At 41.7% G+C, this 17,401-nt stretch overlaps 1 protein-coding gene across 1 annotated transcript in view; it reads left to right on the top strand.

The window, feature by feature from the left end:
* epha5 (EPH receptor A5) overlaps positions 1–17,401 on the top strand; it is a 106,590-nt gene that overhangs the window by 49,438 nt on the left and 39,751 nt on the right. The window lies entirely within an intron of this gene.

Here is a 17,401-nt window from a genome sequence, read left to right on the forward strand (position 1 = left end):
CGTGTGGGATCCGTGGCACGAATATCTTGGTTTGATAACAAAGGCACCAGATGATCAAATTATCACAGTATTTGTCCAACAAATCTGTCGCTGTATTCATTTTTTCCCGTGCACCATCCCTGCAGCGACTGAGGGAACATTGCACAGTGGAAAGCTTTTTTGTTTTTGCTTTTGCATCCAGATTTGTCATTGAAAAGGCAGCTTGGTCCCCTCAATTAGGCAGCACATTTCATCAACAAGATTTGCAGGAATCGGGGGCGTAATGAAAGCTCTTGATTTGCAGGCTTGTTTGTGTGTGGGGCGTCTTGTGTGGTAGCAGGTGTTATTCTGCATGCCTATCAAAAACGATGAATCAGGCTGATAACAGGCAGGTATAAATGTTATTTTTAGGCTGCAAAGTACATTTACCGATCAACTCTGAGCAAAAACAAAGAGAACTTCAGCTGCTATAATGTTTTGCACTTGTAGCTGCTGGGAATGTTTTATTATCTGTGATGCCAGAGCTTAGAAAATCTGTCTGACTATAAAGTATGCTTGAGCAAGGCACTAAACCAACAACACTTAAGTGAGCAGCACAGTGGCCAAACATAAAAGACCACTCTAATATTAGACAATGAAAGAGGCCGACTACTCCCCATAGCTGTAAATATTGGAGGCTTTGCTGGCTTTCCTTTTAAATGGAGATTAAAATTCATATGGGCTTCGGGAGCCCGTTTTTATGTTTACGGGAGGTATGTGCTTGTGTAGTTTATTTTATTTGCTTGTAATGAAATGGGTAGCACACGGCGTAATGAAATGAGAAAAATAGGAGATTAATGCTCTCCTTCCCAAGGCTTCCATCTGTAGGGAGGGCTAGAGGAAAAAAACTTTGAAGAAGTGCGTTTGTTCCTGTGTGTTGAACAAATGGTTCATTGGCAGTCAAGTAGTCGTAGGACGTACTGCCGTAGTAGCAGTGGGATGGATGTGAGTGTAAGAGATGGAATGAGAGAGAGAGGCAGATGGTTGTCTGACAGTCGAGAGTACCGACGGCCCTCTGACTGTGTTGTCGTTGTGGCTGTCAGCAGACTGAGTGGATTACACCCGACTACAGAGCCCACATTCAGTTTATTGGAGTTGTGGCTAGATTAAAGTTAGCCAGTCACTGGACCTGGTGGAGATTAGGGATTACATTAGATTACACACGGCTGGCACAGTCACAGACAGATAAAAATGTGCTGCTCTTTGGCATGGATGTGGTACAGGTTTGGCTAGGATGTGTTTGTATTTCTGTTGATTAGGGCTGCCCCTGATTAAAGATTTTCCCAGTCGACCAATAGTCATCATTTAGGGCCATTGGCGACTAGTTGCCCGCATGTTTACGATATTATTTAATTATTTAATTGTATATTTTGGGGGGGCAACACAATGGTTTGAGTTGAAGGTGTGAGAAAGAATAGTATCAGTAACATTGTTAACACTGTGCTACATTACAGAGAAATACAAAACCGTACTAATGAACCTTCATTAATATAGGCCTATATTTTATCTACAAGTGCACGTCACACACTGAGCGAGCCGCCTGTTAATGACACTCGGTGGGACAGATGTAAACCTCCGGGTAGCCCTGCACTGACATGATCAACTTTTCCATATTTATCAGTCCGCTGTGATTGGTTTGTGACGTGACTCCTGTCTGACTGCTGAGCATATCCTTTCAAATTAGTCCCACATGGTCCATTCATATAGGTTTTGCAGCTCCTAATAGAGCTCCATGTTTGTTTGTTTTAGTTTTCCTCCGACTAAGCGACCAATAAAATCTTGCAGAGTAATGACCTTTATGGTCAACAAACGTTTGGTTGACTATTAGGGGGCAGCCCTGCTGTTGCTATTAGATAAATATACTTTTCCTCTTAACTGTGGTGCTGTTCATCAGTCTAGATAGTTTTGGTGTGAGTTCCCGAGTGTTGGAGACGTCAGTCGTAGAGATGTCTGCCTTCTCTTGAATATAATGGAACTAGACGGCACTCAGCCTGTGGTGCTCAAGATGCCAATAAAACAATGTCTCTTTCTAGAAATCATGACTGGGTTGCTCAAGATAATCTGCATTGTCACAAGCACTAGCCTCTTGTCCATAGATGCACACTTCTTTCTGTGCAATGATACAGTTGGTGGGTGTAGTTCAGTAGCAAGAAAATATTTCTCAGATGAAACCACTCACAACAAGGTCTGTGGATTATCTTGAGTTACAACGTCATGGTTTCTGGAAAGAGACATCACTGTTGAGTTTTTCAAATGTATTTTTCGGCACTTTGAGCACCACAAGCTGAGTGCCATCTAGTTCCATTATATTCAAGAGAAGGCAGATTTCTCTACAGCCGATATCTCCAACACTGCAACTCACACCGAAATAATCTGGATTGATAAACAGCACTACAGGTAAGAGGAAAAACATGTGTATTTGATTTGGGGGGTGGACTGCCTTTCTAAGATTGAAATTACTGTTAGAAGCAGTCATTAGCACTGAGTTTGTACACTGATCAATAAACCAAATCAGGAAATCAAAACTTAATTTACGCCGTGGCTTTCGTACAGGTTAGTGCACTGATCAGATCAATATGGCATCACACATTTATTAAAAACAGTGAAACAGTGGCAGGCTGGTATTTTGTCTGCGTTCCAGAACAACTTATAAAGATAGAAAGTAGTTTAATTATATATCAAATTTCACATGGGTCTCACTGATTTTAAATCCCTTCTGTTGTCCCTGTGGTGATGCTGATTGGCTGAATATAGGTGGGAAATGGTCAGTATTTAATTCCAAAATTACATGAATTGAAAAATAACAGATGAGAAAATAACAGCAATTAAACCATATTGGTAAATCCAGCTGTTGTATGCACAGTAGTGAAGCAAATACATAATTGAGGATGATGCATTAATGCATAGAGAAACATTTATAGGATAATTAACCGGAAGCATTGGAAGACTGACAGATTTTGAACAGCTGTACCAATAGCGATGTTTAGCTGTTTCAAATGTCTGGAATACAGATTGCAGAACATATGTGCAAACATTTGCATCTGTGTGCTCACATGCAAATGTTTCAAGTGATCAGATGAACCATTTACAGTGAACTCTGAAAGCATATTTTGCCAAGCAGTAAATGTAGTAAAAGCAAAATACACAGCTGCATGTGTGTAAATCTACCACCTGTGGTATTACTCATTGGTTTAGGAAGTGCAGAGGGTTTGATTGTAAACTTTATATGAATATTATATTAATTTAATCATAGTAGCTTTGTTCAGACCAGTCAGTGCACTGAAATAATACATCAAGACCATGTGTCCTCTTTAGGGATGCACAGTATTGGATTTTTTGCACAATATGCCGATATGTAACAACTAATTAAGCCGATAACCAAGTCGATATATCCACTTTTTTCCCTCACCTAATTTTAGTGATCATCAAGTGTCTTCTGAAGTGGCATTAACATCATATTATGCATGCATACTTTGAGCTTTTCAATGTATGTCATATTCATTCATTGTGCAAAAAAGGAAAGAGCATGTTGACCAGTTCTGCTCATTTTAAAGCCAATATCGTCCGATACTGATTATGTGCTGATATTATCATCAAGTGGTTCCCAACCTGGGGGTCGTGACCTCTGCTAGGGTCACAAGATAAGTGTGATGAATAACAGTAAGGCTACTTAATTCATCATAACATTTTCATACTTATATATTTTTTTTTTTTTAAATATGCAGTCATTCTTTTTAAACCCGGCATTTCTGCATGTTTGCAGGTAAAGATCAGGCTCTATTTATCAAAGCTATTATCCTATCATACTTTACAATAAGACGCATGTGACCCAAAACTTTCCAGTAACTTCAAAGCTTTGTAAAATCCAAGTCAGATTTTTTTGAATGGAAGATGTAATAATTTCCGAAATTCAAAACATGTTTTGTCTCACAAACTATTCCGCTTCAGTCCATTTTAGTTGCCGTTTAGCATTTCAAAAACAACATTTGCACTGCGGTCAAAAAACGTTTCTTCTCACATGCTTGGCACAAAGGGAGGCAGGCACCTGTTTTATCAGGGTGGTCTAGCAGCAGTACCATAAATTACATAATGTTTAATGATTTTGTTTTGAAGGTGAAGACATCATAAAAGATACAGGCATTTGAAGCTTCAATAGAAAACTTCGATAGAAGCTTTGAATATAAGAAAATAAATCCAGTACAGCCCTTATTAACAGGAATAGAAGGAGGGGAAAAACACATTATGTCCCGTTTTGTCATTGGTTCTCTGTAGGCCTCCAAAAATGTGCAAATGAAACAGTCTGAGATGGAAAATCATTCTGCTCACCTTTCGCTGACATATGCAACATGTGATGATGTTGCATATGTCAGCCTGGTAAACGCGAGGTCGTGCTGGGTGCTGCTCATGTGCCTTTTCTGTGCCAGCTTTCAAGAGCATGACTGCAGGTTGCGTTTGACATTGTTAAGCAACCTTAACAAGCACTGTGTCATAGCCTGTTCACCTGAAATCCTGAGAGCAGAATCTTCTCTCAGTCGCTGGTTGTATGTAGGCCTGTTGTTCGTGAGACAGATGTAAAGCTCTGGCAGCCCTGCACTAAAATGATCAACTTCTTCTGCATATTTATGACAGACTGATATTTACAGATGAAGGGAAAGATTTCTGTTGGCTGTGATTGGTTGTTCCTCGCACATGACATGCACGGGGCAAATGTTGAACTCAGTTTATCTCAGGGCGCAGCCGTTGGACCCTGAAAAATAGGCACTCGGGAGCATGTGCATGTTGACATTTGAGCATGACTGCAGCGCGTCTACATTGAAAACAATGAATTTGAGGGAGCAAAAAACGTGGCACGTGTACGGCCCCTAAGGGGTCAGTGGCACTTACACTAGACTTTATTAGACTAAATTTACATGACCTGACTTCTGATCATGGCAACTGTTTCGCCCTTGTTTTCTTATGTAGCTTCTCTGTGTAACTTGTTTGCCCACAGCTGTTAATGTGAGTAAAGTCTTCTTAAATGGTTAATTAACTGACCTCCTCTGGTTGAAAGTTTGTTGTGTCGTGCACCTCTGACCACATCTAGCATCACATGGACACAGAATTTTAAGGCCCTGATCACACAGAAAGCGTTTTGGGGGTTGCAAAACACGAGGCACACTTTTTTTTTTTTTTTTTTTCTTAATTGAATGCCACTGGTGGAAAAAAAAGAAAAAAAAAGCTTGCTCGCCTTTGTGTCGTTGCCAGGCAACCACAGACTCACCTCCTTATTCTAACCTTCCCGTGTAATCAATCTATTTGTTTATTTACTTGCTGTAGCTCTGGTTGAGGGTGAGAGGCTGTCAGTTGGGCACAAGGAAACAGAGATCTGTGTGGGTACATGAGACCCTAAAAAAGAGGGTGGATCATGGGGAGTACCACCAGTTGGTCCAGGAGCTTTGTATCCATGATGGACGTTTCCAGGCATATTTTAGGATGACTCAGGGGCAGTTCGACAACCTGCTGTCTATCATAGCTCTGGGTATCCAGCAACCACTACCTCCATTGTTTACCAACTGTAAACTTGTTGTCGTGACCACCACAGAAGACCTGCCTCTCATATCATCTGATTGGACAATGGGGGGAAAAAAGATGACGAAAGAAGAGATGACATGATTTGATGTTTTCTCGACTCGAGGAAAAAACAGCAAGCGAAAAAGCTTTATTCGCATTAAAAACAATTACAAAAAGGCGCCTCCAGCTGCTTAAACGCTTTCTGCGTGATCAGGGCCTTACTGCACTTTAAACTGCACCCAACAGTGATGTCTAGGTGCATATTTCTACATCACTTCATTGGCATTAGGACTTCAACCAGTTGAGGTCTTTGTATCAAGTGATCTCCCATCAGAACAATCATGTCCACAATAATCCTGAAGCAATAACTGTAATGAACAGTTTAACACCCTGCCTCGCTTCTGTATCACAGATGTAATTACCCAATGAGGACTTTGATCAGCATTGTAAACATCTGTGGGGTTTTTTCAACGGTGCTTCTGCTCGTGAGGCTAAAAAGGCAAAAAACAAGATACCGCGACTGAGACGGGGGCGACAGGGGAGACTCAGACAGTACAGAGACGGAGAGAAAGAGTCAGAGGATCTGCCGTTTGATGTGCGGAAAGTGTCACACTCGATAAGGGATCCGTGAAATAGGTGATTTCACAGTGTCCCTGTGAAGCCCTGCTGAATAATAAAGTGTTGGTAGGACAGAACAACAGGATGGAGGTAGAGGTAAAAGAGGTAGAGGTGGAGGAGAAATGATGGAGAGGATGTGATAAGGAAAGAAACGGTGAGATTGCAGGAAGCGGTGAAGGAAGAGGAAATGGAAGGAGGCAAAGAGGAAAGGACAGAAACCGGAGAGGGTGGACATTAGCTGCGTGTATTCAAAAACACTCTGAGGTCTGGTGCAGCTTCACAATTTAAGAAATGGAAGTCATATATTTTGCTTTGATGTTTCCCTTCACACCAATACATAGTTGTGATAAGGTAGCGAGCTAGCAGCCACTATGAAGTTGGAGAAATTAATTTAAAAAAGAAAAATAAATCACCAAACTGAGTGCAGAACTGTCCCTGCGACCCAGCGGCGCTTCTAAGTGTCTATATTTTAGATATTCCTTCATGCCTTGTGAATAAATCTGTGAACGTTTGAGTGGCAGTAATGACTTAACTGTTCATTCTACACAAGGAGATGCCGTTCATGAATCCAAATCGTAAAACAAATACTCTAACCAGCTATTAATCGCCAGTATTCTCAGACAGTGCAGTCTTTTGTTTGCAGATAAGCCTGATGATTGCATTAAATGAGTTCCTGTGGTAGCTCGGCTCTGTAATGTCTTTGTTTCTGCCCATTTGTTTTTCATGTTGTTCGCAGTGTGGGAGCACTGTGTGGTAACTGCACACTAAATGCACTCATACATTGCTTTTGCTGTTGCTGGCTATTAATCAAATGAATCGTGATACATTACCATGTGGGTGGTAAAAATAAATGCACAGCCAGGTGCCCATGTGTCTTACTTTTATTTTTTTAGATAGAAAAAGAAAAGTAGTGAGGAAGCTGAGGTGTTTGCACTGAAACTTAAAGGAATAAATCTTGCAACAGGAAAAGATTAACCTCTTCAAAGCTGCTAATTTGTTAGCATTTTAGCTTTAACTGTTGAAATATATCACTTGTGACTCGTTTGAATATCTTTTGTGTTTACATTTGGAGTAGGGATAGGTGATATGGCCCTAAAATGATATCACGATTTGTAAAACTGTATAACTATATATAAATCAACAGATGATTTCCGTCTTTTAGCAAAATCCTAAATTAGTGCGTTGCTTTTTTCTCCACCTGGACCTTTATGCTCTGCCATTTCTCCTCTAATCATCACGCTGTAACCTGTGACAGGCTGTTATGATACCACAACTATCGTACATTCACATAAAACCCCACATATCACATTGTTTTTTGTCGAGCATCAAGTAGGTTTACATTACATCACAAGGTTTATGATCACTTGATGACACCGTCTCCCATGTGCGCATGGCGAGAGAGGAGAGGGAGAGACGCTGTGCTGCTGCCAGAGGAACCGCTGAATGAGTTCCCTCTGAGCGGTAACTCGTCAAAAGAGGCTGAGAAGTCCAGGGCTGTTCATAAAACATTCAGGACGCCACAGTTTATTCCGCACTACTGAAGCTGCTCCTCTTTTTGAAACCACCGCAGTGTCGCTTTCAGCCATGCTTGTTGTTGCCGTGGGTAACAGTATGACATCAATATGTCAACAAGTTGAAATACCTCAAGTATCATGATATGAATTTTTCATATGATATTAAAATTTTACCGGTATTATCATGAACAAGATGATACGGCACACCCTTAACTTGTCCTTTCTGGAGATCCACCTGTAGAGCTGTCATATATTGTTCTATCTTCAATTTGAGGAAGTATTTGTACTTTTACAAGAAACTTTCTTTTGGAGGAGGTTCTTTTGTGGTGTCCGTGTTGTGCACGTTCAACAGCAGTTCAGTTCACACTGATTAAAGTGAAATAGTTCACTGTCATAATTCGGATATCATTTTGAACTAAATTTTCAGTCCCACAAAATTTACTAGTTTATGTTCATTATTTCTATTTTGTTTGAAATAAATAAAATCTTGTGATCTTCATTCACTCGCAGATATTTCCCAAGACTGGACAGATGCCTTATCTCAGTGTGTCGCTTCAAATTTGTTTCCAATGTGGCTGCATTCCAACTTGTTTTTTTACTGACTTGGCAGGCATAATTTGCACAAAAATGTGAGGTCTTTTTTTTCCCCGTCGAAATCTGTACTGATTTATTTGTTAATTAAACTCTTTCAAACATTCATATTAACTGGCTTCAGCAGTTGCAGTAGCTGTGTTGTCTGGATTGCCAGTTGAATTGGCTATGAAGGTGTTGTGTTTAAGTCTGTTCCCCATCAAATAGTGCTGCTCTCCTGTTAAAGCACCGCTCACCATGGTTAGGTGTGGTACAGATTTAGGTTAGAGGAGACGATCTTCGACACAACACCAGCCTTAAATCCTCAGTTGCCGTACAACATAGTGTGTGAGCGTCATTCACTGTTGCAAGATGGAGTGACACTGAAGTTGCATGCGTATACATTCAGTCCATTCACACCATTCACCAGATATATGAGCCCGTTCAAAGAACACTGTCTGGCTTACTTGATTTATACTTATAGGCAGCGTGGTTCAGGAGCTGCAGCCATTTTAATTTTGCTTTGTCATTTTTGGTGTTAGACTGTTTGTTCTGCCAAACAGCAGTGGAGGGGACGATGTTAAATAGGATATATGCAACATTTGGTAGGTCAGAACAGAGAAGATATGGGATAGTAAGTTGGTAGAAAAGACGCTAGCCCATGAGGCACATGGTTGAGAGGTCGAGTGGGTCGTCCACTAATCGGATGATCGGTGGTACGATCCCCAGTTCCTCCGGCCTGCTTGTCGAAGTATCCTTAGGCAAGGCACTGAACCCCTAATTGCTCCCAATGGTTGTTCCATCGGTGTGTAAGAACATGTGAATGTTTACTGAGTAGCAGGTGGTACCATGTATGGTAGCCTCGGCCACCTGTGTGTGAATGGGTGAATGTGACGTAGTGTAAAAGCACTTTGGGTGGCCGAAAGACTAGAAAGGTGTTATACAAGTGCAGGTCCATTTACCATTACCTTCTCACTTTTAAGGAATTTTATTCCTCTACACACATATTTTTCATTTCTTTTCACTTGATAAGAAGATTGCCTTGCAACTGGTTGAGTTTGTGCATTATGTATTCATTTAAACATATTTTATGAATTTTATATCTTCATCAGTCAGATGACAATAGAGACATGACAGGAAATAAGGGAACAGAGATGGGGAATGACTTAGAGCAAAGGACTGCAGGTGGACACGAGCTGGAGACATTACAGTTCATGGTCAACACCTTAAACACCAGGCAGAGAAGGCGCCCTGTGCTTTCAGTATTCTTCCTCTCACAACCATCATGAATAGCTGAGTGACTGAAATGTACAAGTTTCAAGTGATAGGATTGCAATATGTTGCGTGACGGATCAGTTCTAGGCAGCCAAATGACTGTCGCTGTTGCAAATGCATGAAAAACATGAGAGTGGCGTGAGACAGAGCAGGTAGGCGGGGGGTTAAGTTGCAAACAAAAAAGATGAGAGCAGCTTTGGTACTTTACAACCTTAATAAAGCCATCTCTCTTTCTGTGTCTCCTATCTCTCTTCCATTCTGTCCCTGGGTCTCCCTCTCTGTCATTCTCTGAGGCTAGTTAAAGGATAATAAACCAGATAGTTGAAGGTCTGTATTGATTTCGGTGATGCTTCAGACAGATTGCGGTCTGAGAGCCTTATGTTCTGCACAGTGATAACGTTGCTCTTATCTGAGGCCAGAGTTGTTACACTGGAGGGCTGCACTTGCCTGCTGAATATAGCTTCAGAACCTTCTCTAACCTTCCTCTGCAGGAAATAGAAGCCACACATAGACGGAAAAAAACTGGAAATGGCATCACAGATATTTAGAGTTCATTTGTGTTCTGCGTTACTGTACTGTAGGTGCTCATTAGCAGATTAACACGCACTGGAAGTGTTTAAACCAGGAAGTGTGATTCCACTGTCTTCCCTGTTGCTAAAATGAAAGTGTTGCTGGGGCCCCGTCTACACGCCTTCACCATGTCTCCCCCTCCGTGTCTCAACTCACTTTTTTTTTTCCATTTTTTCGCTTGTTTTCCATCCCCTCCTTTTTCTCCTTTAGCACCCCCGCCCTCTCTTCCATCACCTCCCTTTCTCTCTCTGCATCAGCGTTTCTCTCGGCTCTGTCAGGTTTTAAAATGCTGGTTTGTTAAGTCTCAGTTGCTGAGTTGTGGCACTGAGAGGTGTCACATCGTGCAGCTTTTGTTGACTAAAACGCCGCTTCGGGTGTTATGGATGTTGTGCGTCTATGCTGTTTTTGGTATTTGGTTGGTAAAGGAAAGGTTGGGGCGTAGGAGGAACGACAGAAATTATCTATCTGATCAAAATTAGTTGTTTGTAAATGTGCTCCAAATATAAACAGAATTACTTTTACAATAAATGCAAAAAATAACAGCAGTCAATTACCATGAACATTTTAAACTTGCACATTTTGCAACTTGTAATTTCCTAAAGTAAAATACGCATATATCGAAATAAATTGGCAGTTTTAATTGGAGCTGAGGTTATAAATTAGTCAGTAAACAGAAAATTCAACAACTGAAATAACAGATGCATCATTTCAGTTATTTCTCAAACTGAAATCCCCAAACAGCTGCTGGTTCCAGCCTTTCAAATATGGGGATTTGCTGATTTTCTCTTTCTTTTTTATCACTGTGAAGGGAACACATTTGGGTTTTGGACTTTGAATCAGAAAAAAAAAGAAGGTGGTGATATTGTAACCCTAGTTCTATATGCAGAGGCTCCGCCATCTTCTGGACTCAATGGGTAATTCTCCTTCAATCAGGAGCACGCATTCACCCATTGAATACGCATATGTGCTGAGCCCACAGTATAAAGGAGGCATATGGTGCCTCAGCTATCCTACACCCTCCAGCAAGTGGCCTACGAGTGACAGGGCCCCTAGATAGAGGGTTCCTCCTGTGCAAATAGAACTAGGGTTACACTTTTGTAACCTTTGTTCATGTCACACAGGTTTCTCCCTCTTCTGCACTCCATGGGTACAGTGGCTGGAGCCTAAAAAATTAATGCCCTGTCATGACATATCGTCAAGCCAGCCACACTGATCCTGACCAGTTAAAGGTTAGTCGCCATAGTGTGGCTGGGTCAATGTTATGTCATGACAGGGCGTTCATTGGGCTCCACCCACTGTACCCAAAAAAAAGGGACAAAAGATGCTGTTACACACCTCCTTACATACTGTGGGCTTTGCACGTATTTGGGTAGACACGTTCTGAGTAGCTGGCTCCATTTATACAGATGTCAGTGGGCGAATGCGTGCTCGTGGTTAGAGGAGAGCATTATAGAGTCCAGTAGAGAACGGAGCCTGTGTAACTGTACGTTCACACCAAAAGCGACCAGAGCTTCCAAAGCGGCGGAAGTCATTCATTTTCAATGAGAGCCTGGCAACTTGAGTGACTGGGGCAACCTGGTCGTCAGCCGTGCCTCTTGGGCGACCAAAGTGACCATTTGGTTCCTACAGCACACCTATTCCGACAATGGATATTGAGGAGTTTATTACTTGCGTTCGCGCCCACTCAGTCCTTTATAATGTGTCGCTGTTCAGTTACAGAGACCAAAATAAAAAGAATGAGGCTTGGGGCTGCATCACAGACGTAGTCGGTTGGTCTGGTGAGTCTTAAAGTGTGTAATGTTAGTAATAGAAGAGAGAATTGCAGGCTAATGTTGCGACGTAGCATGCAAGTCTTCCTTGCTTGGTTTGAATGGGATGACATACATTTTCATTGACCAAACTAGTGTTGTTTTTGGCGGCCTGTTTTAATTTTAGTTTTAGTCTAGTCTTTGTGTTAAACTGTCATTTTAGTTTTTATTAGTTTTAGTCACGTTCATACTCTTTTTTTGTCTAGTCAAGTTTCAGTCAACTAAAAGTCTGAGCATTTTAGTCTTATTTTAGTCAGAATAATCCATGACTATTTTCGTCTTGTTTTAGTCGACGAAAACTGATGACATTTTAGTCTAGTTTTAGTCAATGAAAATTGTATTTTAGTCTCTTTTTAGCAATGCAATTCTGTTATACCCAGTCAATATAGTATAAGTACCTAGTATAATATAACCAAACCAAAAATTTCTTTTTTAAATTAACTCCTATAGTTAGAGCTAAATATATATTTATTTATACAACAGTTAGTTCCGACCGAGTAATTTGATTGGACGAGAGGCATTCCGTGAGTGCTAATATAGAGTATAACATCACTGGGACTTGTAACAGTAAAATCACTCCGCTCACAGGTGTTATAAGTAAGGGATAATGTATAATGAGCCGGTGAACACTGGGAAAATAACTCCCGACAGGAGAATAGAACCCCGACGCGCACCCTGCCCTGCCAGCAACGGCTGAATCTCCTTGTCAGGGCAGCGTCCCTAGCAACCCTGGGCTACATAGCAACGGTCATTACACCGTAATATCAGACCTCTGAATGCCGTGACTGACCAATCAGAATACAGCATTTAATAGAGCTGTGTAATAAATATAAATACAGCCGTTAATTAACCAGCTGTCACACTCGCTACATTGACGCAAACTGACACTAGCGTTACACCAAGAAGATGGATATTTTCCCAAAAATTATATTTGAATTAAATTATGAGTGGTCGTCAGGAGAGGACGAGGAAAAGGAAAGCCAGGACTCTTCTGTGCAGACCTCCAGGTGTGTTTGTGTAACATCAGCCGACCTCGACAAACTAGAGAGGAGCAAAAATGAAGCGAACGTGGTCAGGAATGATCAATGATCATCTGATGAGGTACTGATGAGGATGAGGGAGAGTGGAAGCTGAATCCGGCCGTGCCAACATCCAGGTTTGCCAACGTTTCATCAGCCGAACTGGACGAAGTTACACAGCTGCAGATCAATGTAAATACAAAGTAGCTTGTGAGTTCCTGGTGTGTGTTCCGCGTTGCCTGGCAGCAGACTGGGGGATCGCGGAGCTACATAACATACTTTTATTTCATCACCTTTTGTTAACATTTCCTTACTCAGCATTGCTGTTTAAGCTGTTGTTGAGCAGCCTAGGAAACAGAAATACTGCAAAATAATAATAATAATAACGCAACTAAACATTATAACATTATTTCATCTTGTCTCGTTTTGGTCAGCTAAAATGAAGAGACATTTTAGCAGAGGTTTTATTTTGTAAACCACATTTAGTCTCGTTTTTATTTGTCAACAATATTACATTATATATTTAATTATAGTTATCGTCACATGACCACCATTTACGTTGCGTCTCGTCTCGTTTTCGTCACGTGATAAAGGTTTGTTGACGACGATATTTAGTCATACTTTTTGTTGACGAAAGCAACACTAGACCAAACATAACTCTCTGTAGGCCAACTTTGAGCTTTTTGACAGCAACTACACTGCTTTCAAGTCAGTAGTCTGCTTTATGGCTCCTTTAAAGTTGACAAGCACAATCAAACTTTCAATGATTCACGTGATGAGCGACTAGAGCGACCAAAGCTGCCACAAATATTTTTGATACTTGTGCTTCTTGGGCGTCCGCGACAGACTTTGCCTCTTTGGAAGCTTCTGGTCTGAACGCACAGTAAGATGGAACAAAAAATGTGAAGACGCCAGTTTAGCCTCTGGTGTATTGGGATGGGTATTCTTTCACTATTTTATTACAATTTGTTTGTAGAAAAAACGTTTCACAAATAAAGACATTACAAAAGAAGAATTACGAGGTGCAGCTCTAGAAATAGGTATTTTATACTTGGAGTGTTACCTCAAGTTGATTTCTATAACCCAAAATCATAAGTTTCTATACCAGAGGGCTTTACAATCCGCACACCCTCATCTGACACCTTCTATTCAGAACTTTTGATTAAATATAGAATGGCAAACTGCATCCATTTTTGGAGGATTTAAACTTAGATTTGGGTGTATTGTTACCCGTTAAGCTGCTGGGAAAAGAAGCCCTCTCTCTCATCATCGCATCCCAGCATTTATACCATTTAAGCATTGAGTGTGTGTGTGTGTGTGTGTGTGTGTGTGTGTGTGTGATTCAGTTTCTGGTTTCAGGCTTTTAAGATGTTGCAGATAACACTTCTGTGCGACCATCCACTCAGGATACAGTTACTGTGTTTGTAGCGATGATTTATTCCCTGTGGAGTTCTGCTGAGGCTATTGAAACCTAAACAGTGTTTAGCGTTTGCAGTAGAGGCTTACACACACACACACACACAAGCACACACACACACAGACACACACACTATCAGGATGTTGCCTGAGGGAGCATTTTGCCTGGTGAAAAGCTCTTTATGTGTCAGAGACTCTCCAACTGTCCCTCTGAGAGATGGGCCAACAGTTCAGGTTACAACAGGATGGCTCGATGATTGATGCAAACACACACAACTGAGCTCACTTGACTTTTCAGAACTTACAGAATAAATTACCCCAAATCCTATAATGGAAATGGAAAGTTTGCAAAGAGCCAAAAAAAAAAAACAAGAAAAAACATCATAAGACCAAAGAAAGTTTTCTCCCGTGAATTCATTCAAATAAACACAAGAAGTTTGTGCTCTAAAAAAAAAAAAAAAAGGATCAGCACTCAGTGAATAATCCTCCTAAGCCCTACGATAAGCTATTATGGCAAGGCTTAACTGTACAGACCCATGAGCAGTGATAACTAACATGTCTTTGGGGTCATCGGGTGGGAACCTCCTTTCACCGGTGTTTCGTCTAGTTGGTCCCACGACACCTCCAGGAGGCTAGACAGTGATCTCTAGCGTCCCAGAGACACTCCCCTAATGCCAGGTCTCACTGCTCCCCACACTAACCGAACAACCTCCTTTACCTTACCTATACTACCACAGAGGAGGTAGACCCAGGGAAGGAAGCCTTGTTAGGCTATCACACTCCCCCGCCGGGTTAGGCTGTACAGTCTACCTCCCCAAGACGAGCCCTCACAACAATGACACCTCCAGGAGGCTGGACAGTGACCTCAGCCCAAACAGCACTGCCAACTTCAACCAAACCCAGGCTCCGTTTATGCGAGCTCCAGGCAGAAGCAATGCTGATACTACCTTTACTAGCACATTCACCATACTCTATTTCACACGCTACATAGCATAACTACAATGTAAGCTAAAGTTAAAGGAGATAAATGAGCTCACAGGATCAGCAAACACACTCACTTTGCAGCATGGTCTCAAACAAAATGGATTCAAATAGGCCACTCCCACACTTAAATAACCTTCCTCTTCCTGGATTTCTCCTGACAGGAAGTGGATCTCTCCACCTGATCTCAAGGAGTTATGTGCCCTTCTTAGTAGTTCCCCCTGCTGGCCCCCAGCTGACATTATTTCTTCTGTAATAGATAAACTGGCTGCATTTAATTGCTTCATCTGACATTTCCCTCACTGTCTTCCTCAAACTCTGTCCCCGCACTCCGAGTTCCCCCAGGAGTGAGACAGCTGATCTTGCTATGAATCCCCTACACCCCACTTCCACTGGACAAATCCTAGTCTTCCATCCTCGCTGCTCAGCTTCTGCTCCTAAGTCTGCATATCTAAGCTTTTTTCTTTCATAGGCTTCTTCCACTGAGTCTTCCCAAGGAACTGTCAGCTCAATGAAATAAACTATCTGTTGACTCACTGACCACAACACTAAGTCAGGCCTCTGCCTGGTACATACTATTTCCTGAGGATAATATTACTGCTTTTGACTGCCAAACTTGGTACACTAAAAGATGCGTGCCAGATGTGCAGAGTCATAGTTGACTTCAGGGATTTTTTGATTTTTTTGTTCACCCAGCATGACAGAAATATCACAACAGCAAAGACACATATACATTCACCAGCGACGCAATGCATTTAGGCATGTAGACATGGTCAAGACGACCTGCTAAAGTTCAAACTGAGCATCAGAATGGGGAAGAAAGGTGATTTAAGTGACTTTGAACGCAGCATGGTTGTTGGTGCCAGACGGGCTGGTCTGAGTATTTCAGACACTGCTGATCTACTGGGATTTTCACACAACCATCTCTAGGGTTTACAGAGGATGGTCCCAAAAAGAGAAAATAAATATACAGAAGACCATCTCTGAACCAACAACACGTCCAACCTTGAAGCAGATGGGCTACAGCAGCAGAAGACCACACCAGGTGTCACTCCTGTCAGCTAACAACAGGAGACTGAGGCTACAATTCACACAGGCTCACCAAAACTGGACAGTAGCAGATTGGAAAAACGTTGCCTGGTCTGATGAGTCTGGATTTCTGCTGCCACATTCAGATGGTAGGGTCAGAATTTGGTGTAAACAACATGAAAGCATGGATCCATCCTGCCTTGTATCAACGGTTCAGGCTGCTGGTGGTGGTGTAATGGTGTGGGGGATATTTTCTTGGCACACTTTGGGCCCCTTAGTACCAACTGAGCATGGTTTAAACACCACAGCCTACCTGAGTATTGTTGTTGACCGTGTCCATCCCTTTATGACCACAGTGTACCCATCTTCTGATGGCTACTTCCAGCAGGATAACACACCATGTCACAAAGCTCAAATCATCTCAAACTGCTTTCTTGAACATGACAATGAGTTCACTGTACTCCAATGGCCTCCACAGTCACCAGATCTCAATCCAATAGAGCACCTTTGGGATGTGGTGGAACGGGAGATTCACATCATGGATGTGCAGCCGACAAATCTGCAGCAACTGTGTGATGCTATCATGTCAATATGGACCAAAATCTCTGAGGAATGTTTCCAGCACCTTGTTGAATCTATAACACCAAGAATTAAGGCAGTTCTGAAGGCAAAAGGGGTCCAACCTGGTACTAGCAAGGTGTACCTAATAAAGTGGCCAGTGAGTGCACATCACACTGTAAATTCAAATGTAGTTAGCCCCTTCTTTTCACCATTTTTTGTGTTTTTTGATGTTTCATCTTCAGTTTAATATTTCATAACATACAACAATCACAGCAAGCATCACAAGTAGCTCTGCTCACGTAAACATCAAAGGATGAGGTGTCGTCAAAAGCAGGACGTCTAATAGTTGCTGATGGTACCCAACAGATTTTACATCCTCGGCTCCATTTCTCTTGTGTTTAATCACTGTTTATTAGGATGTTATACAAGTCATAAATACCAGAATTAAAAAGATCAGCTGGGTCGCATCATA

This window comes from Epinephelus lanceolatus, chromosome 19 (genome assembly GCF_041903045.1).
Source record: "Epinephelus lanceolatus isolate andai-2023 chromosome 19, ASM4190304v1, whole genome shotgun sequence".
NCBI classification, from domain to species: Eukaryota; Metazoa; Chordata; class Actinopteri; order Perciformes; family Serranidae; genus Epinephelus; species Epinephelus lanceolatus.